Source organism: Rhynchophorus ferrugineus, unplaced genomic scaffold (assembly GCF_030347505.1).
Source record: "Rhynchophorus ferrugineus isolate W39M unplaced genomic scaffold, kcgeb_rfMv2 rfM6, whole genome shotgun sequence".
In the NCBI taxonomy this organism is placed as follows: domain Eukaryota; kingdom Metazoa; phylum Arthropoda; class Insecta; order Coleoptera; family Curculionidae; genus Rhynchophorus; species Rhynchophorus ferrugineus.
The window spans coordinates 43,897,980-43,924,133 of NW_027472585.1; the positions used below are offsets into that span (position 1 = coordinate 43,897,980).

General features: G+C 32.2%; 1 protein-coding gene and 1 non-coding gene across 3 annotated transcripts in view; one reads left to right on the forward strand and one right to left on the reverse strand.

The window, feature by feature from the left end:
* Positions 1-26,154, reverse strand: part of sm (heterogeneous nuclear ribonucleoprotein L) — a 500,688-nt gene that overhangs the window by 15,443 nt on the left and 459,091 nt on the right. The gene's annotated exons all lie outside the window — the stretch shown is intronic.
* On the forward strand, positions 19,915-19,987 carry TRNAK-CUU (transfer RNA lysine (anticodon CUU)). The gene has a single exon. It is a non-coding gene; the product is annotated as a tRNA-Lys (tRNA).

A 26,154-nucleotide genomic window follows, 5' to 3' on the forward strand; every position in this document is an offset into this window, starting at 1 on the left:
AAAACCAAAACAAATGAATAAATTAACAACCAGTTCTGACACGGACATCGTTCCACAAAAGAATGAAAAACATCCCTTTATATTTAAATATATTAAAAAAAAAACGGTGACCCTGATGATCGTGTCTTCGTCACAAAGCTCTACCACCCTTTTAATCCAAACTTCTTGGAGAGAAAAAAAAACTAATTAAAAAAGGAATTTCCGTTGTCTTAGTTTTATGAGGGCGGCCGAATTGTAATCGGACAATAAAGATGAAGATAAAATGTTTCATTTATAATTAACACGAAGAAGAGATATGTGACCAGATAAAGTGGTGAATTTTATGTAGTCCTAATTTTAATTAGCACTACACCAAATTGCGGACCTTTTCTGTGGTATTCTGTAACTGTCGATGGATTTACTGGGACTAAATGTCAAACAGAGGCAGCCCAAATCACTACATAGTATAAACCAAAGTCGCCTTTTCTGTCCCTATGTCCCTATGTGCGCTTAAATCTTTAAAACTACACAACGGATTTTGATGCGGTTTTTTTCAATAGATAGAGTGATTCAAGAGGAAGGTTTATATGTATAATACATGCATAATATACTAAGGCAACATTGCTAATTTTAGAGGTTTCTAACGTGATGTCGTAAATTAACCTATTTTTGTAGGCTTATTTAGCAATTAGCAAAAACGCTGCCTAACCCTACGAGTTAGATCAAATTAATGTACTACAGTATTGTACACCATAAAAAGGTCTACAAAAAAGTCCGCGATGGTATATGTTTATCTTTTAGGGATAACCCACATTAACCATTTTTATTGTTTACTTTTTACGTGAGAAAATGGCTTATTTACGAAGCTATTTTAAGCAATACGGCATTAATCCTTATCGAATTAAGTACCTTAAATACAGTGTGCAATTAATATAGATCAATATGGTTCCTTACAGCATGTAAATTAAACAAATATTTTCGGAGATATTACAAATTTAAAATTTGCGTTTAAAAATGTGTAATGTAATAAAAATTGTATGAATTTAGATATTCCAAAGATAGCAGGAAATCTTCATAGTAAGTATAGGGGAAGAGGAATTGTTTTACTCCAAATTTAATGCGTGCAGGCCAAGGGCAGTAATGAATGAACCAAAAATACTGGATCGATTTTAATCATGTTTTCATTGAGTGACATAGGCATATATATTTTATGCCCGTGCAAAGTCGGAGCGGGCCGCTATGTTTTTTATATACAACGTTCATATTTTTTCTGTAGTGTATTTAATTTAGTATCAGCATTACACCCGTGCGAAGCCGGGGCGGGTCGCTAGTTATAATGTAAACAACACCACAAAGTTGAAGTGAATAATCAAAAGTTACATAATTACAAATTAAAACAAAATATTATTTATTTCACTGCTGCGGCTGTAGAATTTACGCAAGATCTTAATTAATTGGAAAATCTAATTATAAAGTTCATAGGATAGGGTTATGTATGGAATGGCACATCGGGTAAATATCCTTCACAGTTTTGCTGGCACATACTCGCTCTTTTATCGAAATATTCCACGACGATTTTACATAAATCTGGCTATATTTCATTAATACGGTTTTGAATTTCGTCGCTCAATATAAGAGTAATTGTGGGCTTGCTCAAAAAGAAATGGTGTACAGTATAGACCGTAACTTATACTGGAGATCTATATATAAATCGGCATCAAATGTTTGTTAAAATGTTTGTCCAATATTCCCTATAGATAAGTAAATTCTAATAAAACGAAATACGCCTAAATCAAGCAACCAAGAATAACCATCACATCCTTAACACACAATGATATAAAGACATATTTAGGCTCTAATTTCATTGGACCCGGCCGACCCGCTGCCCGCTGTCAGCTCCATTTCCAGTACAGTAGATTATTCGCCGTTTGTGTTGTATGTAAATCGACTACAGACAATTTTACGTTAGGACGTAAATTTGGCATCGCAAATATTTCGCCGACGTGGTGGCGCAGTGGTAAAGGCGATAGGACGGTCCTCCTACTGCTGCGATAGCCGCGGCTTCGAATCCTGATGGGAAATGGTCGTAAATTTATGTTTGTGACTGTTTAAAAATTTGTGATTTTTCGAGGTAAGAGTATAAAATTCGACAAGGAAAATGATCCCAGTCACGCCAGTAACCAGGCTGGGTAAGACCGGATGTCTTCTGGGATGATTTCTAAAGTTGGTCACTCGCCAGTCGGTAGGTTTAATGCTGAGGACCGTGGTTCGGAGCCCACGTTAAACTTTATTTTTATAATTGATTATTTCATTTTATATTATCTTAAATATAACTCGGTCAATCTATCATACTGCCGAGCTTTAATAACTTTCTTAACACTGTTCAACTCGCATTTCCTAACATATTTGGATCAATGTTCACTTTTTTCTATGCCACAGCTAAAATGGGGGCTTGTTATATTTTACAGATCATTATATATAATTAATATTATAAAGACCAACAATTTAAATAACAACTGGAAACCGTATCCCTGTTAAGCAATGCACTTCTATATTTCGGTTTGTAGTTAACCCGTGTAAAATGTACATTACAAACCCTTTTGCTCTAATTTAAGACCTTACAAGAGATTCCCATCAGTTTTTCATTATTTATTGCAATTCTGACATAGAGCAGAATCCCTAGGAAAACTGAGTATTCTATTAGAAATAGTACTACATCCAGGGACGCAACATCTGAGATGCCTTAAGATTTAAACAAATCATTTTAACTAAAAAAGAACCATAAAAACACAGTTAACAAAATAAGAATATTTAACAGGTAAGTTTATAAGTTTTTTAAGATAGCTTTATCAGTTAAAATGCTCAAATTCGAAAGAGACGCTTTCAACAAAAGCTTTGTCGAAAAAAAAACCGAAATTCTTTGTATATAAATCAAATTGTTTCTATAGGAAGTATAGAATTACCGAAAAAGTGTAAAATATCCAGTAACTTTTTGATTATTTCCACCAAATATAAACACACACAAGTGGCAAATTTCAGCTTTGCTACCAAATTTATACCTCCAGCCACCTAGCCGTAAATGAACAAACTAAAACACTGTATCGCATGCGACCATTTAAGATATCCTTCTAAATTCTCAAAATTTTGTGTAAAAACTACAGCTTGGCAACCATGCATATAGAATTTTACGACTACAAAAACCATCGTATAGTTTCTTCATCCTAAACTAATCAAAAAACAATTTTCTCAACTATCCCTTCCGATGAAAAGGCGACGAAATACAAAGCGGGCCCACAAAGAAATACAAATGGTCTTTTATCGGTCAGAGACACGTTCTTTGACCCTCGTTGTGGCCGAAATACTCGCGGGAAATCTTTATCGGAATAGGGAAGGCTGAAAAAGCGGCAACACTAAACTAGTTTAATCGGAAAAAATAGAAATATATCGTCGACCTTGCGGAATGCGGCTGGCTGCAATCTGAACGGTGGAATGAAAAATGAGCGTGTCGTGTAAATACGTCGTGCACTGTTTGTTTACACGTCTAAGAGTATTGTTGGTAGAACGCCAAGGAACCGGGTTAAGACCGTTTGGAAATAGCACATATATTAGTCATTTTTTTTCCTACAATATATGATTAATCTACCAGTTTTTTTCTTTTATTTGATCTCAATTTTTGCATTATAATTGAGAAATTATTGTCGAAAGACTATATTAGTTAGGCAAAACAAAAGCTATGATTATGTCACTACAATATTTTTTCACCATTTTATTCTTTTTAACTAAAAACCGATACTTAAAAAAATACCAACTAATACGTTAGGTTCGATAACCTGCGCAATATAAAATATATTTTTATCAGCGTTGGAAACTATCAACTGAAAACAGTCCAAACAGTCGATAGTCAAAAAACTAGCGACTGAACATAGTAATTACAATTTGCAGTCAAATGCACAGTTCGACTGTTTTTATCAGTTCGTGATGTCAGACGAAGATGTACGAACTCTTTCCTGTATAAATTGCGAGAGAAGAAAGGACGGAGATAATTGTTTGGGACAGTTAATTTAATTAAACAAACCTAAAAACTAAAGATGTACAATAACCATCAATACTAAATAAAAATTAAACATATACTTGATCATAGAAAAAAAAACTAATTCATGACAAAAAATGATAGCACAATAACTACTAGAGCTTTTTTAAATAAAGTAAATGCTTTATTTATTATTGAACGGAAATATTTTTAACAAAAATCGAGAGACTAATCCAAATATTACCTATTATTGTCACAAAAACAGTCAAAAGTATTTTACTATTTATGATTCACAATTTTAATCCTTTTACCCTATTACATTAACAATCTTTAAAAATATCGTTCCAAGATGCTGCTATATTAATATACAATATATTGGTATTTACGTGCAAACTGCCAAAAAAATCATAAAACTATATATATTTATATGTAATATAATCTATGCAAGTATAAATTGGGTACATTTTTGTCGAGGTCGCGGCTAGGACGACAGAGTCAGAATGTTAAAAATCGGTCGAATGAAACTAGCAAAAGAATGCGAGATTGTGAAGAATATTCGATTTCGTTTGAGATATCGATGATTGTTTGAGGCTATTACATGATAGGTCTGAATACATCATAATCACTGAAGTTCTAAATATGTTGTTTATGTTTGAGTAAAAAAGTTAACATGAAAAAGATGAAGCACAACAAAGTCTTGACAGGTACATACCTCAAAGTTAGTGATATATTTTGCCTGATAACTGAATTTACAATAAAGCCTCTATAAAAAGAAGTGAGAACTGTAAAAGTGATGTTGACTTTGTTTTTTTGCGATCATAATCATCATTAAAGTTCAAACCTACTAAACAGTGAAAATTAGTTGAAAGATTAAGTTTGTGTAATTTGCTTCATAATTGTTAAGCATTACTCGAGTTAAAAAGAGACTGTTTAAGTAATGATGATTAAGTATGATGCGTCCGAACTATTCGATTGTGATTCAATTCTATTATTCAATATATGTTGTTCGAAAAAGACGCGTGTATAAATTTGACAGCTGTCGGATCATTAGTTTCTGAATTATAGCATTTTGAGTGAAGCAACTTTTGTTATTGTGAAAAAAATTGATAAAAAGGAATTTCGCGTGTTGATAAAATATTGCATTTTGAAGGGAAAAATACAGTTGAAGCAAAAACTTGGCCTGATGCCGAGTTTCCGGACACTGTCCCAGGAAAATCAACCATCAAGGATTGGTATGCTAAGTTTAGACGTGGTGAAATGAGCATCGAAGACGGTGAACGCAGTGGACACCCAAAAGAGGTTGTTACCGACGAAAACATTTAAAAAATCCACAAAATGATTTTGAATGACCGTAAATTGAAACTGAATGAAATAGCAGACACTCTAAAGATATCAACTGAACGTGTACATCATATCATTCACGAATATTTGGATATGAGAAAGCTATGTGCAAGGTGGGTGCCGCGCGAGCTCACTTTTGACAAAAAACAACAACGATTTGATGATTCGGAACAGTGTTTGAAGATGACCAGGCGTAATAAATCCCAGTTTTTGCGTCGATATGTGACAAAGGATGAAACATGGCTCCATCATTTCACTCCGAAGTCCAATCGACAGTCATCCGAGTAGACTGCACACGATGAACCCGCTCAGTCGGCTGACAAGATTATGGCGTCTGTATTTTGGGATGCGCATGGAATAATTTTCATTGACTACCTTGAAAAAGGAAGGACCATCAACAGCGACTATTACATAGTGTTATTGAACCGTTTGAATGGACGAAATAGCCGAAAAACGGCTGCATTTGAAGAAAAAGAAAATGCTACTTCACCAAGACAATGCACCGTGTCAAAAATCCATGAATTGTGCTTCGAATTGCTTTCTCATCCATCGATTCTCCAGATCTGGCCCCCAGCCCCCATTCCCTGTTCTCAGATCTCAAAAGAATGCTCGCTGGGAAGAAATTTTCGTCGAATGAACAAGTGATCGACGAAACTGAGGCCTATTTTGAACCAAAGGACAAATCGTACTACAAAAAAGGTATCGAAAAGTTGGAGGGTCTCTATAATCACAGTATATCACCCTTGAATGGAATTATGTTGAATAAAAAAAAATTACCAAAAAAAGTGTTTTTCTATGGTAGGCTGGGTACTTTTCAATAAACCTGTTATGACAATATACATATAATAAAACAACTCTAACCTACACTATAGTGACTGTTTAATTAAGGGTAGTTTCAGTCCTTCAATAAATACTACTATAGTACGATAGTGTTAACATACATAATATTTTATTGATTTGTTAAATTATTAAATTTGATGCCGCAACGTTGTATTATACATTTTGGTGACGTGCACTGGCTGTTTTATTGGAAGAAATATAAATATATATATAAAATAATTTTTGGCAGAAGATTTTGCAACAACCATATCAACATTCCAGAAGAAAAAGGGAAAGTAAATAACAGGTATGTATATAAGTTATGTTAGAATGTCCATCCATCCCCTACGTTTATGAAAAACTTTATGAAATCATTATTGAGAAAGACCACGTGAGATCCAAAGGGCAACGATTACAAATATCGGATTATATTTAAAGAACATGCGACTCGATGACGCAAAATTGTGACGTGCAAAATATTAAATAAATTATTCTTAACGGGAACGGAAAATATTTGGTCGAATCGAACGAAAACAGAACGCGGCGTAAAGGGACTTTAGCGCAGTACAATTATAGCCCAACGTTTATTTACAATAACAGAATTCCACCTGAACTGGTGCCAGAATATGATTCATTTGCCAAGGCTTTACCATTTTTCACGTTGCATACGGCGGCATCAAACCGAACGGTAAATTCAATTATATTGCCGGCTACGACACATTTTGATGCGCGTAAAATAATTTGTTAGTTAAATTAAATACAGCTGCAGTAAATTCATTAAAGACGGAATCTAATATCGTAAATAGACGGAAAACGGTAGGCAGTTAAATTATAGTCGTTAAAACAAGTTAAAAATACGAGAAATTATTTATTTGGTTAATAGTTCTTGACGACGCGAACTTTTTTTAATACGACTCAAGTCAGGAATGTATGGAACACGTAATTATTTATTCCGTTTTGTTTAAGATTAGTTTGGCAGCGTTAGGATATAAGATTGGGGCTCATCAAATATTGTTCGGTGTTTATGATGATGAGTACTCATCCAATACCAGTATCAGAATTGTTTTGCTTATTTTTTAAGCGACTTCAAAAAAGCAGGAGGATCTATGATCACCAAATTCGCCGTTAATTATGGACCGATTTTCAAAATTTTATTTATATTCGTTGAATCGAGGGAAACCTTCAGATTTCAAAGGCACGTATAAAGTTTTCACATAGGTTTAGATCTAAAATAATCAGATATTTGTGTATAATGTTATTGCTGAGCTGATGTGATGGAAAATCGGAAATCGTTCAGTGCAAAAGCCATTTTTTGCTTTCTAAGCACTAACCATATCATATGAGAAGTCCAAGAAATGCTGTAGGCAACTGTTTCCACGGTGTTATGATGAGATCGTTCAGTTCACACACGAAGGTCGTGGGTTCAATTCCCGGCGGGGACAACAACTTTTTGTTGTTGTTCTAGTTTGGTTAAAACGTTTCTCCAACCTACCTCTCTGAAGCGTTCCTTATTTTCAATCATTGTTTCTTTAATCCTTTTTTTCCTCATACCGGCTGCACCTTTACTGGGCCTACCCATTGTAATACTTAATAAAATAACTGTGTAATTTATTGAGTAAATATCTAACACTAAAAAGAGAAAAATAAAATATAAAAAAATTGAACCGACATCAAGAAATAAATAAGAAATAACCAAACATTTTTAAAACTTAACAAAAATATTAAAAAAAAACATAACCAGATGTTTATTAGCGGAATGTGCATGCGCAGGACTAATTATTAATTGCCTCTCTATAGCTGTGCAATAGGCAATACATTATTGTAGATAGACTATAGGCTAGGGGTGTCGGCCACCTAGAAAAATATCGGTATAATAAAAAATATCGATATATCGATTTCGATATTTCTAAAAAAATATCGATATATCGGAGAAAAAAAATGGACATTTTTTTGCAATATATATTGATATTTTTAATAAACCGTAACAATTAAGTAGCAATTTAAAAGGTTTATTGCCGGCTTGGTGGCGCAGTGGTAAAGGCGATGGGACTGTCCTCCCATTGTTGCGATAGCCGCGGGTTCGAATCCTGCTGAGGAATGGTCGTAATTTTATGTTTGTGATTGTTTAAATTTTGTGAATGTTCTAGACAATAGTGTAAAGTCCGACAAGGAAAATGATACCAGTCACGCCAGTAACCAGGCTGGGTAAGACCGGATGTCTTCTGGGATGATTTCTAAAGTTGGTCACTCGCCAGTCGGTAGGCTTAATGCTGAGGACCGTGGTTCGGAGCCCACGTTAAACTTTAGGCCCAGTCCAGATAAGCCCAGTTGGCAAAAGGAGACTTTAAAATATATAAAAAAGGTTTATTAAAAATAATTAATTGTTATTTTTTATAAAGTTTAAGGAATATATTTAATTTTTTGAAAAAATATCGAATAATATCGAGTTAATGGCTTTAAAATAAAATTTAGAAACAAAACAAATGTTAACGTAAAATAATAAAATAAAATGAAATCTACAGAATGATTATTACATATTTGATAAAAGGTCTCTAGTACTCATAAATAGCAAAATAAGGCTACATTTCTTATTAAACCTAAACCAAGGCCAACTAAGAATATTTAAGACACACTAGATGGACATTCGAACATTTTATGTCGAATTGGCAATAAATAAATACACGTCAGAGGAGCAAAATACCTATACAATGCGGTGTAAGCTTTGCAGAGTGATGGCATACGTAAACCCAAAGTTTTACGATATAATGTTCCAGTAAAATGGCGGTTGGGCTAAAATAAATGTCATTCAAATTAGACTTTGAACTGGTGGCCAGATGCCATAACGATTATTGCTGGGGTAACGCGCTATATATGACGGCCATTTTAAGTAATTGTCCATAGAATATTTTTTGTTTTTCCTTTTATATACGCTTCATTTGAATCGCGAAATAACATTTCGTCAGAATAATACGACTTTAAGCATTTTTCTGGAAAAGTTTATTTTAAATTACATTTGCAAGAACACATGAGAAGCGTGAATTAAACTAGAACAGCCGTCTTGGTTGGCGCAGTGGTAAAGGCGACAAGACTGCCCACCTACTGTTGCGATGGTCGCGGGTTCGAATCCTGCTGAGACATGGTCGTAAATTTATGTTTGTCTAGGCAGGAGTGTAAAATCCCGATAAGACCGGATGTCTTCTGGGATGATTTCTAGGTTGGTCACACGCCAGTCGGTAGGTTTAATGCCTAGGACCGTATACATATATATATATATATATATATATATATATATATATATATAATAAAAAACTCAACATTTTATTTGAACAATTATATAAATTATTAAATATATAAATACCACGAGAGTATAACCAAGAAAATGTATGTTCTTGACCACGACTTTATTAATTCAACAATATCAAAATGAAAGAATTGCGCCTTGAATAGTATTGGCATCCATTATATACTACAGATCCGATCCCCATTACCTACTGGCTATTTACAAATACCAAAAAAGACTGGATAGTTAGAGAAGCTAAGTAAACATGTAATATACCCTTAAATTATAAATAGACTTCAACACAGTCCATAAAAACTATATTTCTAACTATAAACTATATATTCTATATATTTATCTCAAACAAATTATAAAAAGCCATAAAAATGATTTTTACTAACACTGAAAAATCCTTTTGAATATAGCTCGATTCAATTAAAATAATTTCTCAGAAATAAATATTTTCTAGGAAAGAAAATCTCTAAAAGAAAAAAAAACTCGACCTAGTACGGAATATACTATTATCGATCCTTTCCAAAAGTAATCTATTTTATTAATACAATATCGATTTTGTTTAGCATTACTATCTTAAAAATATCTAAAAAGTAGCAATAAAATATTTACGGTGAATAAATGTTGGTATAAATATATAAAAAAATATTTATCTGATCTACATAATATGGTAATAAGGATAATTCGAAATAAATTATAATATAAACGTTTAAATTGAAAATATATTCACTACTATTCAAAGTTCTTTTAATTAATATTCATTATAAGGCTCTTTAATACAAAAATGGAAATAAAATCGCAATTTATAAGAGAAAAAATTGCATGTGCTTACGCGAATCGCATGAAATTTGTTGCCTGTGATATCAACGATCATTTGTACTGCGTTGAATACTCATTGCTAGTGAAAACTAGCTGGATTTAGGAGGTAACACGTGTTAGTTATGGCAAGCTGATATTGTTCGTGACTTGATACCATGTGAGATATTGTGAAGTGTAATATGCTCTATACAAATTTTTACTATAAAGAATATAAAATATTTTTAACAAAAAAATTGAACCGACTTCTAAAAAGTAAAAAATAATCTTAATAAATAAATTTTTTTTACTATTAGATAATTACTCAATAAATTATGTAGTTATTTTATTAAGTATTGCAGTGGATAGCCCAAGTAAAAGTACAGCCCATATGAAGACAAATAGGAATAAAGAAACAATGATTGAAAATAAGGAACGTTTCAGGCCCTGGGGTCTGTTACTTAGTTTAGGTTGTTTGACAAATGTTCCAATCAAACTAGAACAAAAAAGCTGCTGTCCTGTTGGGAATCGAACCCGCAACCTCCGCGTGTGAGTTTAGCGTTCTAATCATTACACCATAGAAACAGTTGCCAACAATATTTCTACGACCTCTCATATGATATGGTTAGTACTTAAAAAGCAAACTGAATGGCTTTTACACCGAACTACTTCCGATTTTTCGTCATATCAGTTCTGCAATAACAATATACCCAAATATCTGATTATTTTAGTTAAAAGAAGATGAAAACATTGTACGTGTCTATGAAATTGGTGGTTTTCCCTCAATTTCACCTCCTTCCCCCAAGCAGATCCTGATTTGGTTTCAATGGGACACCTAGGAAGTGCATTCTTTCGGATAAAAAAAGAATTTTGAAAATAGTTCCATATTTGACGGAGGAATCGACGAATATACTTTAAATATGAACGAATGTTCGAACCTTCCTCCTCCTTTTTTGAAGTCGGTTAAAAATATTGTCCCATGAAAATGTTTAGATATATGAAATTGTTCATTTATTGTGTGATAACTTTTGACTTTGATTGTATTTAAATAATATTGATAATATTTGTTTATTTGCAGAAATAAATAACGAATAACTATTATTTCACTGGTCAAAAACCAACCTTCGTATACTATCTTGTTAAACTTTTTTTATTATTTAGTATTTCTACAACAATAATATGGTTATCGTAACAATAAATTAATATAATTTAAAAGGTCAACCTATATACAGTTCTAAATACAAAATTCATTCAGAAACTATATTAAAATCGGAGAAATACGAGCATTTGTCATATCTCCTTCGGATGTTCTATAAATACACGCAATATTCCCCCTAAAAAGGCCTTTAATATTTCCGACAAGAAGATGGATCCCGATAAGAACGGTCCTATTTGAATAGGCTTTGAATTTTAAAAGCCCCAACTGGCCTACAAATCTGCTGGGTAAAAGCAGTTTCTTTGATTCAAACAATCAAAGCTGGTATATCTATTCCCCGATCTATTCTGATTCTATTTTTCTCTAAATATGAATATTTCAAATTAGAATAAGATATTGTAAATACATTATTAAAATAAATGCTTTAATTTATCAGGCTTTAATTTTATCATTTTGTTTTAACGTTAATCTGAATGTATGAAAATTAATTGCTGTTAGTCTCGTTAAAACTCTGACAACAACGGCTGAACAGATTTGTCTAATTTTGGTATCAAAATATTTGTGGAAGCCCAGGAAAGGCCCAGCGAGAAAATATGGAATAATGATGATGAAAATAGTAAAAACCATCACCATCACAGATGATCGACATGTTCATTGATTGTTAACTATTATTAATACATTTAGATGAAAAAGATAGATGTAGAAGTTCACTGAGACATGTAGTTCTTCAATGAAGTTAAATAAAACTACGAAAAGTTATGTCATAATACATAAGATATACCGAGACATTTTTAAAGAATTTCAGGAAGCTTTTAACGCATCATAAAAGAACACATATAACGGTCCTATGACACACTTACAAAAGAGAGCCCTAAATGTCTTTGTTCCGCATATTTTCTGGATTCTTTAAAATCAAATTTACGGTGTTTGTTTAGGACACCTGCTCTTTAATGGATATGGTGGTCAAATTTACGTTTCCAGTCACATCCTGAGTAAATAAATGGTCCATCCACTTTCGGTTAATATAAAAATACAGTACAAATCTACTTAGCAAGGAAGCTTTTACTTTAGATACATCCCTTAATAAAAATATATATCTGTAGATTTTGTTACTTGTATTTTTAATATTATTAATAAGATAATAAGGAATATTCGATTCAATTATTACCAAGAAAGGCATACAGCAAAAAGACTTTTATTAAAATAAATTTTAACTATTGACCTATAAATTAGTTCTAAAGGATTTTTTAGTCGATAATCGCTACTTTTTCGCATCTTTCAGATTTTCAGTGAAAACAGTTTTTGTTCACAGTTCGACTAAATGGCAAATAATGAAACGTGAAGCCCTGACCTGCAATCTGTCGTAGATGCTTTAAGATTTATAGCCTTGATATAATATTGTAGGTATGGATATGAATGATGATTTCAAATGAAATGATGACTGTGTGTTAAATAGAAGCTATGAGACCTATCTGCAAAACTAATTGGCCCAATGTATATAATAGTATGTGCCACAAAGTATAGTTTCTTGGAAGGCTTTCAAATACCACACCCTCTCCTATCATATTTATTATCTGTTGATGTTGGATGAGGATGTTTATCATCCATTCATACATTATTGGGTAATATTAGATTTAAGCGGTGTAAAGATAAGTCACGAAGGGGTTTAATGGAATTTGCAGACATTATTTTTAAAAGAATACAATTTCTAAAAATATAAGGAAATCAAGGAAGAATTATTATATCTAATTGTATATTTAAATGAGACGTGGATATTTAGGAAAGGTATATTGGGTCACTTGAACAACACGTGATTATAAATATAGCGTAAAGGTAACAACAGTTGATGGAAAAAGGTAAATTTGGGAATAATTATTGGTTAGGTTTTGTTGTTCACAACATTTATTAATAATTCATTGCAGACACATATAGTTCTTCATGTTGGAAACAAGAATGGTTTAATTCCTTGTGCAGAATTAGTGTTTTCCTCTAAGTCCAACAATGACTACATTGGAGAAATTAACCATAACTTGGTTTTGCAATGGTATGAAAATCAGCTTTTAAAGAACTTGGAGGAACCATCAATTATTGTTACAGACAATACACTATATCATAGTAACCTGGTTGAGAAGATCCCAACAAGTGCAAGCAAGTTGCTCAAGCAAATATGCTCTCTAAAGAAAGTAAAATACATATAAAATATTTAATAAGGTGCATTAGGCCTTCGGAGGAAACCACTACATAAAAAACGCACCTAGAACCCTACCTATACTAGTGTGAAAAAAAGTTCAATGTTTATATAATAAAACAACTCTTACCTGTAAATTATTGTGGCTGTATAATTAATTGTAGTTTTAATTTCTTCGATAATATATGCATTAGATGTACCCTAATATTGAAATAAATTATAATACATAACATTTTTGTTTCAGTATTTTATTTAGATTAGAATTTTGTTGAGTGAGTGAGTTGAGAGTTCACTGCTGTTTTGAATTGACTATATATTTCCTTTTGGATCATGAGAAAATAACACTAATATTTTCCAGGTCACTTTCTGAAAGTAAACTCGTTTAAACGGCGAAGAGAATCTTCCAAGTTCTCATAACATTATCTTTTGAAACAGCGAAAAGTTGTTTATTTGACAACAAGTAAGCAGTTTTTTTATATAAACATTAAAACCTTCGAAGAATCCAAGAAACATCTATTATGAACCGCAGTGCAAAATGAAGCCAATAAATAAAAAAGTCAGGTTTAACCATACGGAATGTCAGATTGTTAAAGTTAGATTTTCCAGCCTTGCCCGATTTTTATCTTTATCATCTGTCTCCCGTCCCGAAATCTATTATCCCTCTTCAAAAACTTAGTGCAAACACCAAACCACCGGCGACAGCTAAGGACTTTCCGAGGATTTATGTTTCAATTTTGGAGTATTGAACATCTTCGCGGATAATGGCCTATTTTCCGCTTCTAATAGCGATTGACTTTCGAAAATGAGGAAAGTTCTTGAGCGCGGTGCAAGTGGTCATAACGTTTTATTAAATTGTTCGATTATTATCGGAGCCTTAGAGGGTACATTTCAAATTCCCGATAGCGATTAATAATACGAACAGGTATGCTAGCGATTATTAAGCGCTGGTTTATTTTAAGTCCCTTGGTTTGGTTTGTTACTAAAATATAAGATGTCAAAAGAGAGGAGAAGAAAATATCACTTGTAGTATGTTTTGATTTTCATATACAGGTGATAGATATAAAATATTGTTATAAAGAATTGAACCTACTTCAAAAAAAAAACTCACTAAAAATTAAAAAATAATCAAACTTCGATATTTAACACAAAAAGAACGTTTTAGAATAAATTATGTACATAATAATCGTTGTAATAACTAAATAAAAACTTGTAAAAAGTTATTTTTATGGACAATTCACCATATCATAGTACACTGGTGGGGAAGATCACAACAAGTGAATTAACAAAGGCTGCAATAAGGAATGGCTTAAAGTACATAAAATAAATTTTGAAGAAACCGTGTTAAAGAATGAACTATTTCAAATTGTTGTAAGGTAAATATAAAAGAAATGTTTCATTATATTTTTTCTAATTTCCTTTTTTTGGAAAAAAGCTCGAAAGAAGATATACAGTAGATCAGATGGTTAAACAATATGGTCACATAGTATTACGACTTCCCCCCTATCACTGTATATTCAATCCAATCGAGTTGATATGGAGGGCAGCAAAGACCTATTATAATAGACATGTTGGTCAAGAAGGATATTCCATCAAGAACTGTTTGGATATGTGGAAGGAAGCATTGTCGGCCATAATATCTTCGGTGTGGATGAACTTAATAAGACATACAGAGGGAGTAATTGATAAATCGTAAAATTTGAACATGTTTTAGACAGATTGGAAATTAACAGTTCAGTAATTGATTTGGACAGTGACTCGGATAGTGAAAGTGGCTAAAGGAAACTTTTAGGATATGTGATAATAGTGTGCCATGCTGAAAATTCCTGAGACAGAGTGATGAGAGTAGAAACAACTAAAGCTATGCACATAATTAACTGGATATAACTGTAGAAAATGGTATTGTAGGGCGTGAAAGATTTGTGTGCACAAATGTGATTGTAATTGTTTAGAATTAAACATGTGCATTACGTTAGAATGTATGACGAGAGAATGAATACTAACTGTTTTGTAGATATGATAAATGCATTAGGCAGAATTCAGTGATTAATTTTATCAAGAATGGTATACACAGACAGTAGCAGAAGAAATAAAAAATACAGTGATATCCAGATGACTTCACAAGTAAACACTACATCGAAGCTCTGGATCTACATCTAAATGCTCTCGAATGAAAATAAAATACGTTTCTCAGATATACAATTGTTAATTAAGTGAATTATGCCTCCAGGTGGTGTGGAAAAGAGTTCAATGTAAACAAAACAAATCTAACCTACAAACTATTATACCTGTGTTCTGAATTGTAGTTTTAAGTCCTTCGTTAATATATGTATGAGATGTACTATAACGTTAAAATAAATCATATTTGATAACAGTATTTTTGTTTAATTATTTTATTTAGTTTATAATTTTTGTTGTAAATCAAAGCCAAACTAAACTAAAACTCAGAGTTGATGCGGCAACATTGCGACGTTTTGATGTCACAAATTTAGATGACGTATATACAAAATAACTTTGAATGGACTATATTAATCAATCCTTTCAATAAAATGTTAAACAATCTAAATCACTTAAATCACGTTCGCTAATGTAAACGATTCTGATGTACAGTCACAATTTCTTTTGAGTAATTTTCAAAGTTACAAAAAAATCGTCAAACCTTGTACATCCTCTAGTTTTTATCAGTGCTGTCATCTGACTCTTCCAATAATTTTCTACGCCGCTTGTCATGAACGCCCGACAGATTAACGTTCACTACATCGAGACTGAATCTCATTAGAACACGGCACAGTCTCCCTATTTTAAAAACGAAAATAAATTCGCCCGAATATCCGTACAAGGTACGTTTTACCCATTTCAGTAGTCTGTTGTGTTTGGGCGGAAATAAATTATAAATTAAATTCTTATCGCGCGTAAATTTCCCTTAAAATGCCCGGCCAAAATTTCAACTTGCCACTTTTAGGTCCGCTGATGAGAGAGTGTAACATATTTTAAGTTTCTTTGTCGTTTCTCCCATACAAGGCGTCGCGGATTCGAAAGGCTTCGTTAGTCTCATGTGTTGCTCCTAAATTATCTGGCCAGGATTTCCGACGTTGTCAGGACGGCGGAATTTTAGAATAAATTTATGTAGATTAAGGAGAGAGGGAGGAAGGTGGAAGAATGATGGTCTAGTGTTAATTAGTTTTGCTTTTGTTTCCACAACCACCTTGAGATATCTGACTAAATGTAATGAGGGAATTTGTAGTGGCGAAATGTTACTGCTCTTTCCATCGAATTCGACTTGAATCAGCAATTTATATGTAGCATATTGGCTGAAAAGCACCGGGTCTAACATATAGATGGCGCCAGTTTTATTGAATTCGCCGCTTTTTCAGTTAGTACTAACCTTCAGAAGTAAGCTGTTAAAATGTTATGATATTCTAGTCATACGTTTGTGAGTTATCGTGCTAAGAGTGATACTAGTTTTGTTATATTCAAAGCAACGGATCAAAAACTATTTCGTTTTTAATTTTAAACTGCTTCTTGATGGTAAAAATACCGTTCAAGCGAAGCAATGGCTTGAAAAGTGTTATAAGGCTCCGTTCGATCAGAAACAACAATAAAATGTTGGTTTGCTGACTTTAAACGTGGTCGAAGAGACAGCAATATTGCAGAACGCAGTGGACGTCCAAATGAGGTGGTAACACCAGAACACACCACAAAAAATCGACAAAATTGTTTTTAATGATGGAAAAGTGAAGTTGCGTGAGTTAGCTAACATCGTAAAGACATCAAAAAAACGTGTTGGTTTTATATTGCATGAGCATTTGATTATGAGAAAGCTCTGTTCAAAGTGGGTGTAGCGTTTGCTGACAGTTGACCAAAAACAAGAAAATGTTAATGACTCTGAGTAGTGTTTGGCCATATTTAGTTACAGACCGGAATTTTTGCGTCAATATGTGACAATGGATGAAACAATGGATCTATCACTTCACTCCAGAATCAAAACAATCGTCATCTGAGTAGATAGCAGTAGATAGCGCCCATACAAAAGTGGTACTGAAATGTTACAGCTGTGCTGGAATGATTGTGTGGCTCTTGCTGGAGACGACGTTCATGAATGAAGCTAATTTCGAAGAAAAAAACACGTTTTATTTGTTACGCCAATGACTTTTAACTACAGTCTCCTTTTTACCAATTAGAGTTTATTTGGACTGGTCCTACTGCTTAACGTGGCGAGTTATAACGACTGGCGAGTATAAATAGTGTGATTAGAAACAGCCCCATATCATAAACTGGACTCACAAAAGTTGTACATCATATCAAGATTCAAACATAAATATCAACCTTCAATTCTAGCCTCGAAGTACTTTAACTTACTGTACTTACTTTAAAGAATCAACAAGTTTTAGCTGATTAATTATCAGGAGAAGATAGATTGGTAGCAAAAGCCTTGAATGTAGTTTCAGGAAACAACATTCCTCGATTAATCAGGTGCACAGAACCACCAGTCACTGAATGTCACTCAAGCTTTCGATAAAGTTTGGCATGGAAGTTTAAAGCATAGAGTTTGAAGACTCATATATAACTGATCGATACTTCAAGATCAAATAAGAAGACGTCTATTTTGACTTGACGTGACAGAGGGAAGTGTACTGGGACCAGTTCTTTATCTGCTACAATAAAAAATTTATACAATAAATATGTAGCTACGCTTGCAGATGACACTCAATTCTAGCCATTGACATTGAACAGTGATCCATAGCACTGGATGAACCGAAAAGTTACAAACATCTATTGCCCAAATACAATAGCTCATCGATATAAATCAATGCATATTTATTTCACCAACAAAAGACTCAAACACAATCCAGTATACAAAAATCAGCATGTTAAAGTATGTAGTTAAAAAAAAAGCAATATAAGCAGATGTATTATCGTGAACTTTTCAATATTCTCTGTCATTCTTTCTAGTTTTATTAAGTAGTTTAATATTCCACAAACTTTTACTGTTGTATTGCTATGATATGTTTATAATTCATTGTACAAAAAATAGTACCAAAACACATCCTATTCTTTCAACAACTGACAAGAACTAAAACTAAACAACTAAACTATTAATATCATAATGATACGAAAATGCATATAGTATATTCAAAGTTTTTTTGTACATACGTCATCAAGATGTTTAATACATTGCTTGCCACAATTTGTAAATTCCTTTCAGAATCAGACAATATTTTCCTTCTCATTTTATTCTAGTTAAAAAGAGGCATAATGCTCTCTGATTAGTTCGAATGCGTAAACGAATGGGCCTGTCAAAGTCCTCCGGTTATCAGACGTAAGCAAAATCCTTGAAGGCAGTAGTGATAAGAGGTTACACCTCTAACCTATATTCTATTGTGGCTGTATAATTAACAGTAGTTTTGTAGATGTACTATAATGTTAAAATAAATTATATTTGATAACATTTTTGTTCAATTAATTTATTTAGTTTAGAATTTTGTTTTTGTATGTCAAAGCCAAACTGAAATAAAACTCAGAGTTGATGGGACAACATTGCGACGTTTTGACGTCACTAATTTAGATGAAGTATATACCAAATAACTTTGAATGTCAAAATTACCATTACTTTTTGAACGTGTCTTGTATATGTATAGAAACATCAATAGAACGATTAATTTATTACATTAAAAAAAGCTAATATGATTTCTTTACCCTTCTGTGACCTCTTGCAACTTCGTATTTTATTGAGGTTATATTAAAAACATCACTTATGCTTTACTTTATAATTATGTCACGGCGAGCTTCACGGCCTGTCATCGCGAACGAAAGAAACGTTTAAAATTAGTTTTTAGGGGGACGAAGAATTTGATAAGGAGTGCGTTCGTCATCACAAATGAAAGAAATAAATAGCACTTTTTCTTGTTACTGAACGAAATTAAATTATCGGCAAGAGGGACGTTTCAATTTCAACCGAAAAATCAACAATTTGGCCCGCAATGGAAATATTCCCCGGTGAATCTTTTCGGATGTACGTGAATGCTCTCGATCTTTTTTTTTTTTGGTGTCGACCTTTAGGCTCATTTTCGTCTTTTCCCAAAGGCGATCAGAACTTATCGAAATATATCAATGTACCTTTTAACATTTATATAGCATTTAATCAGAAAGAAAATACTTAGAAAGGGATGTTAAAAGAGGTATATATATATATATATATATATATATATATATATATATATTGCCTAGAATTCTACCTATACTAGTCTGAAAAAAAGTTCAATGTATATATAATAAAACAACTCTAATATGAAAGTCTGTGAATCTACAACTTTCCACACGCCCGGCTAGCTCAGTCGGTAGAGCATGAGACTCTTAATCTCAGGGTCGTGGGTTCGAGCCCCACGTTGGGCGATTAACTTTTTTCTTGTTCTGATTAATATTTTTATATTGATGTATTGTTACTATAACAAACAGTTTTATCTTTCACTTATATTAAATAAAGTTACTGTTATCGATAAACTTCACCTGGTGAGGAACGTTTAATATTATCGAAGCCGGCTCTGTCATCGGCGTAACCTAAATGCGACTCAGGCTAAATCCATTCATTAATTAACTAGAAATGTATTCACATAACCAGCTCATTATCTCCACCATCGCGAATGCTTTAATATATACAATTAATTAAGAGGGATCTTCGGAATAATTAGAATCGACTTGCTATAAATTGGTATTATTTAATCTTATTTATAGCAACGTCACTGAATATATTCAGGATTATACACAATATTATACAGGGCTTTAATTTATTGTACTATCTTAGTATTAATAAAATTTAAAAGTATTTGGCGAAAATAAAAGTGTGCCTGTCAGTAAAGCTATCTTGGATTACTTGATCGTAAAGTGATAATGAAAGACTAAAAAGAGTAAAAGATGTATTCCATGCAAATGAGTACTACATCAATAAAAAAAAGGAAGTAGTACGTTTTATAACTGTGCTTTCTTTGGTCATCTAACTGACTCTCTGTTGATGAAATTATAATATGCAGTGAAGAACGAACTCATTATGATAATTCCAGACAGCTAGAACATCTAAAAAAATGAGTAGCACGACAAATTTGTAAGGGAACTATCATGTAGTCCATACATTTTTCTATGCAGTGTCAGTGTGGAATAAGAGACCTATGACAAATATTTCTACGGTAGGGAACACTGGAACTACTTCACTAACGACGAGGACCTAGGACCCGTCATCCTGTCGATAAAACAGGAAACGTTAAACAATCGAGATCAATTCAGGTAAAGTTTCATTTCGTCTTTATTATTTTGGTAGTAAAAGGAGGAGGCAATATATTGAAATACTACATCATACATCTTCAGATAACATCTTGAGATATCAATAAAAATAAAGATTAAACAATTTTCATCAAAAAACACTAAATGCCTATAGTTTTAAACCTCATCAACTAGCTCAAAAATAACTACAGCAGCTTGTTTGTCATCCAATTTTACATAAATATCTATATTTTGAGTAATCTATCTTGGTTTAAATCTAAGTAATAGAGAAAAGTCTAAATATGGCCAAAAATCGGGATTTTTCCTGAGTATATATATGGAAAAATTGCAAAAAATCTTTAGGTCGTCAATTGGACTGAAAACTTCACATTTTAACAATATCGGGGTGAGAAAAATGATAGAATCATGAGTTTTGACGTATAACTAATTGTTTTTGAGATATCAATAAAAATAAAGATTAAACAATTTTCATAAAAAAAACACTAAATGTGGATAACTTTTAAAGCTCGTCAACTAGCTCGAAAATAACTACAGCACCTTGTTTGTCATCCAATTTTACATAAATATCTATATTTTCAGTAATCTATTATGGTTTAAATCTAAGTTATAGAGAAAAGTCTGAATATGGCCAAAAATCGGGATTTTTCCTGAGTATATATATGGAAAAATTACAAAAAATCTTTAGGTCGTCAAATGGACTGAAAACTTCATATTTTAGCAATATCGGGGTGAGAAAAATGATAGAATCATCAGTTTTGACGTATAGCTAATTGTTTTTGAGATATCAATAAAAATAAAGATTAAACAATTTTCATCAAAAAACACTAAATGTGGATAACTTTTAAACCTCGTCAACTAGCTCGAAAATAACTACAGCACCTTGTTTGTCATCCAATTTTACATAAATATCTATATTTTGAGTAATCTATCTTGGTCTTTCTTTATCTTGGTAATCTATCTTGATCTATTAGGATTTTTCCTGAGTATATATATGGAAAAATTGCAAAAAATCTTTAGGTCGTCAATTGGATTGAAAACTTCACATTTTAACAATATCGGGGTGAGAAAAATGATAGAATCATCAGTTTTGACGTATAACTAATTATTTTGAGATATCAATAAAAATAAAGATTAAACAATTTTCAGTGTTTATTTCTATCCTCTTTTCTGATTTTTTAGTAGAAAAATTCTATTCTAACAATTTTCATCGTCATAGAATTTTTTATCAGTTTTAAAAATTTAGCAAGATATTAAAGGATTATTTTGTGGAAAAATATATTATAATTAAATAATATATGATGAACGTCCTTCAGGACTTTTAACCTACAAATACTAAATTATATGTGTATATTATAACAATTTATAATATTTAACAAAGTTTGAATATTACGTTAGATAATTCTAATAAAAACATAAATCAAACCAAGTCTGTTCTCGAATTAGGATTACATTAAATTACCGAAAAACAAACGAATAATTAATTCGCGGGTCCCTATTAAGTTCCTTTAGTTACACCCTTTCGTGGTTTAGTTAGATTATAATGTTTTTGCCCTAATAAAACTCTAGAAGCTGAATTAAATAATTATCTGTATAATACGAGCGCTTCGTTAATGAAAGAATAACATCCTTTTTGTTATTTTCTAGTCTCTGAATTAGTAAAATAGAAACTTGATAATAAATAAATAACGTTCTATATCCTAGCAGTGTGCATATAGCTATCAGTTTAAAAATTGTATGTTATATGTATATTATTGGAACGTTTTATGAAGGATTTTAGTTCAGGCTGTATAGGATAATGTAATTTTGAAGAAATCACTACATAGTATAAAACAAAGTCGCCTTTTCTGTCCCTATATCCCTATGTGCGCTTAAATCTTTAAAACTACGCAACGGATTTTGATGCGGTTCAATAGATAGAGCGATTCAAGAGGAAGGTTTATATGTATAATACATGCATAATATACTAAGGCAACATTGCTAATTTTAGAGGTTTCTAACGTGATGTCGTAAATTAACCTATTTTTTTAGGCTTATTTAGCAATTAGCAAAAACGCTGCCTAACCCTACGAGTTAGATCAAATTAATGTACTACAGTATTGTACACCATAAAAAGGTCTAGAAAAAAGTCCCCGATGGTATAGGTTTATCTTTTAGGGATAACCCACATTAACCATTTTTATTGTTTACTTTTTACGTGAGAAAATGGCTTATTTACGAAGCTATTTTAAGCAATACGGCATTAATCCTTATCGAATTAAGTACCTTAAATACAGTGTGCAATTAATATAGATCAATATGGTTCCTTACAGCATGTAAATTAAAAAAATATTTTCGGAGATATTACAAATTTAAAATTTGCGTTTAAAAATGTGTAATGTAATAAAAATTGTATGAATTTAGATATTCCAATGATAGCAGGAAATCTTCATAGTAAGTATAGGGGAATAGGAATTGTTTTACTCCAAATTTAATGCATGCAGGCCAAGGGCAGTAATGAATGAACCAAAAATACTGGATCGATTTTAATCATGTTTTCATTGAGTGACATAGGCATATATATTTTATGGCCGCGCAAAGTCGGAGCGGGCCGCTATGTTTTTATATACAACGTTCATATTTTTTCTGTAGTGTATTTAATTTAGTATCAGCATTGCACCCGTGCGAAGCCGGAATAAAGTAATTTAATTAAGACAAATTTATGAAAAGCTTTAGTTAGTAACAAAAATGGAAACTCATTTGTTCTGATATTTAAAAGGCCACTAAAAAGGTACTCCAACTTTTTGGCAATAAACTAACCAGCTAAACATAAAAAATATCAGTTCGAAATCAAACTGTGATACAATTGTGTTCTTGAAACGAGCTTTTGAAGGTATTACCACATAATTACGACAGCAGATAGGCCTCGTTCTGGAAGACAACAGACAACTCGTAACGCTGAAAATATGGCTCTGGTACGCGATAGTGTTGGAGAGTATCCAGAAACATCAGTTCGAAGACGTGCTTCCCAGTTACACATGTCTGCACGCAGTTTAAGGCGAATATTGAAAATTTATTTGAACATTTTCCTGATTTCAAAATTTGCTATCGAGAGATCTTGATCAAAGAGTTGAGCACACTAATGCAATTCTAAGACCGTCTGGTGAAAGTGAAGACTTTTCGTCTAAATTGATAATGAAGTCCATTTTCTTCTCAGTGGCCACGTCAATAAACAGAACAGTCAGGGGAACGCATAATCCTCAATTAATTCATGAAACATCATTGCATCCACTTATAATAACTGTATGGTATGGTAATGTATGTTTTGAAAATGACCAAGGTGTTGCAGCTACTGTTACTGCTGAACCGTACCAAGACATGATTCGAAATTTTCTTGTGCCTGAAATGGAAGAGGAAGGATTAGAGAACATGTGGTTTCAGCAAGATGGGGCCACAGCACATACAGCTCGTTTACCAATTTAATTATTGAATAACTTTTTTCCACGAAGGCTAATTTCGAATTCGACGATTTAGCATGGACCGCCAGATCTCCGGATTTAACAGCATCAGGCTTTTTCTTATGGGATTTTTTAAAATTTTAAAAAGTTTACGTGAATAAACTCCAAACGATTCAACATCTTAAAGATAATATTCATAAGGAAATTAAAGAAATTCTGCCTCAAATGTTCAAGCGAATCGCGGTTACCATTTAGTTGATATAATATTTCAATTATAATGGAAAACAATATAAAGAACAGATAAATTTCTTGTGAAAACCAAACTTATTTATCTTTCCTTTAAGCAAAATTATAGGCAATCAAAATGGTAGCGGGACTTGTGGTATTGACCACGTTGTAGTATTTTCTTGCACAGCAACAACTTATTATATAAGGAAAATTTAGATTTACTTTCAAAAAACGATCTTTTCTTTTTGATATGCTTATCCAAGATTTGGATCAAGATTCATTCCAACTAAACGTTGTTACCGTATGGAGTAATAGTGCCAAAAAATAAAGATAAAAACGCAAATTTTCACGTAAGCACATAATACTTTCGACAGTTCGAAAAAAAAAACGCTTCAATTACTTTAGTTTTACGGTATTAGAGGAAAATGCTTTTTGGGATTTAGAAAATGAAATGTTCGCTAGCATCGTTAGTACAAATACGATTTCTGTACGTTATTTTTAATCCGATTTACTCTGATGGAAACTTATTTTTGTTCCACCATAAAAGCATATAGACTTTACACGCTAAACACAGAAAAACTATTTCAAAATTAATGAATTTTAATTTAACATTTTACACATTTTTAAATTTGAAACCGGGAAACAGATGTATCCAAACTTTCCGTTCTGTCTCTATCCGCTCTTCCTCGAGCATTTGTCAACATTTTCGTTACATTTTGAACTGTAAAATTTCGCTTGCGACACCCTCAGCATTAAAATAGTAACTAATGGGTCTAATATAAAGTTTAGGGCTTAATAATTCAGTGTCAAGTCAGCGAAATTAAATTTCTCATCTGAAAAATTGAGAGGTTGAGAAATGTCTTTAATTTTTCCGATGTTCCAGACTAAGTAAAAAAGATTGGTTAGAATAATGGAGTTATAAACTAAAATGACCAAATAAAAGTCAAAATTCGAATTTATCTTTTAAATTGCAGAAAAGATAATTGCAGAACGGTTATATATGGCTATACTGAACAAGGTTTATGAGTTGTTAAGAATCGCAACGATGAAGTTATTTATATTAGGTAATGAAATCAATTCATAGATTTTCAAAAATTGTTAAATTTTTTGTCAAGAATTTTTTTATGTCGCTGTTTTAACACGGAAACCATTACCATATAATAGATTATTTGAAAAATTAATTTATCTGTAGCTTTACGACCTTATCCTCTATAAACATAAATATTTAATAAAAATTAATTTAAATTTTAATACACCCATTAGGACGGCGGAAAACTATAACGGCAATTTCGTATAAAACTAGGGGCTTTCATATTTTCATATTGCACAACTGATGTTTGAATGTAATATTCTCGTAAAATATTACGACATGATTTCAATTTCGAAGAGCTTTACTATGGTTTTCATTAAAATTTAAATTATTCGCATTGGCGATAGTTCGGAATTGAGATTATTCGCTATTGACAGTATGAAATAGACAATTTATAGATGAAACTATTTTATAACGGGTGAATTGAAAAGTACCCGGCCTACCATAGTAAAATACATTTTTTTGGCAAACATTTTTTTTTATTCAACATAATTCCCTTCAAGGGTGATACACTAATTATAGCGACCTTCCAA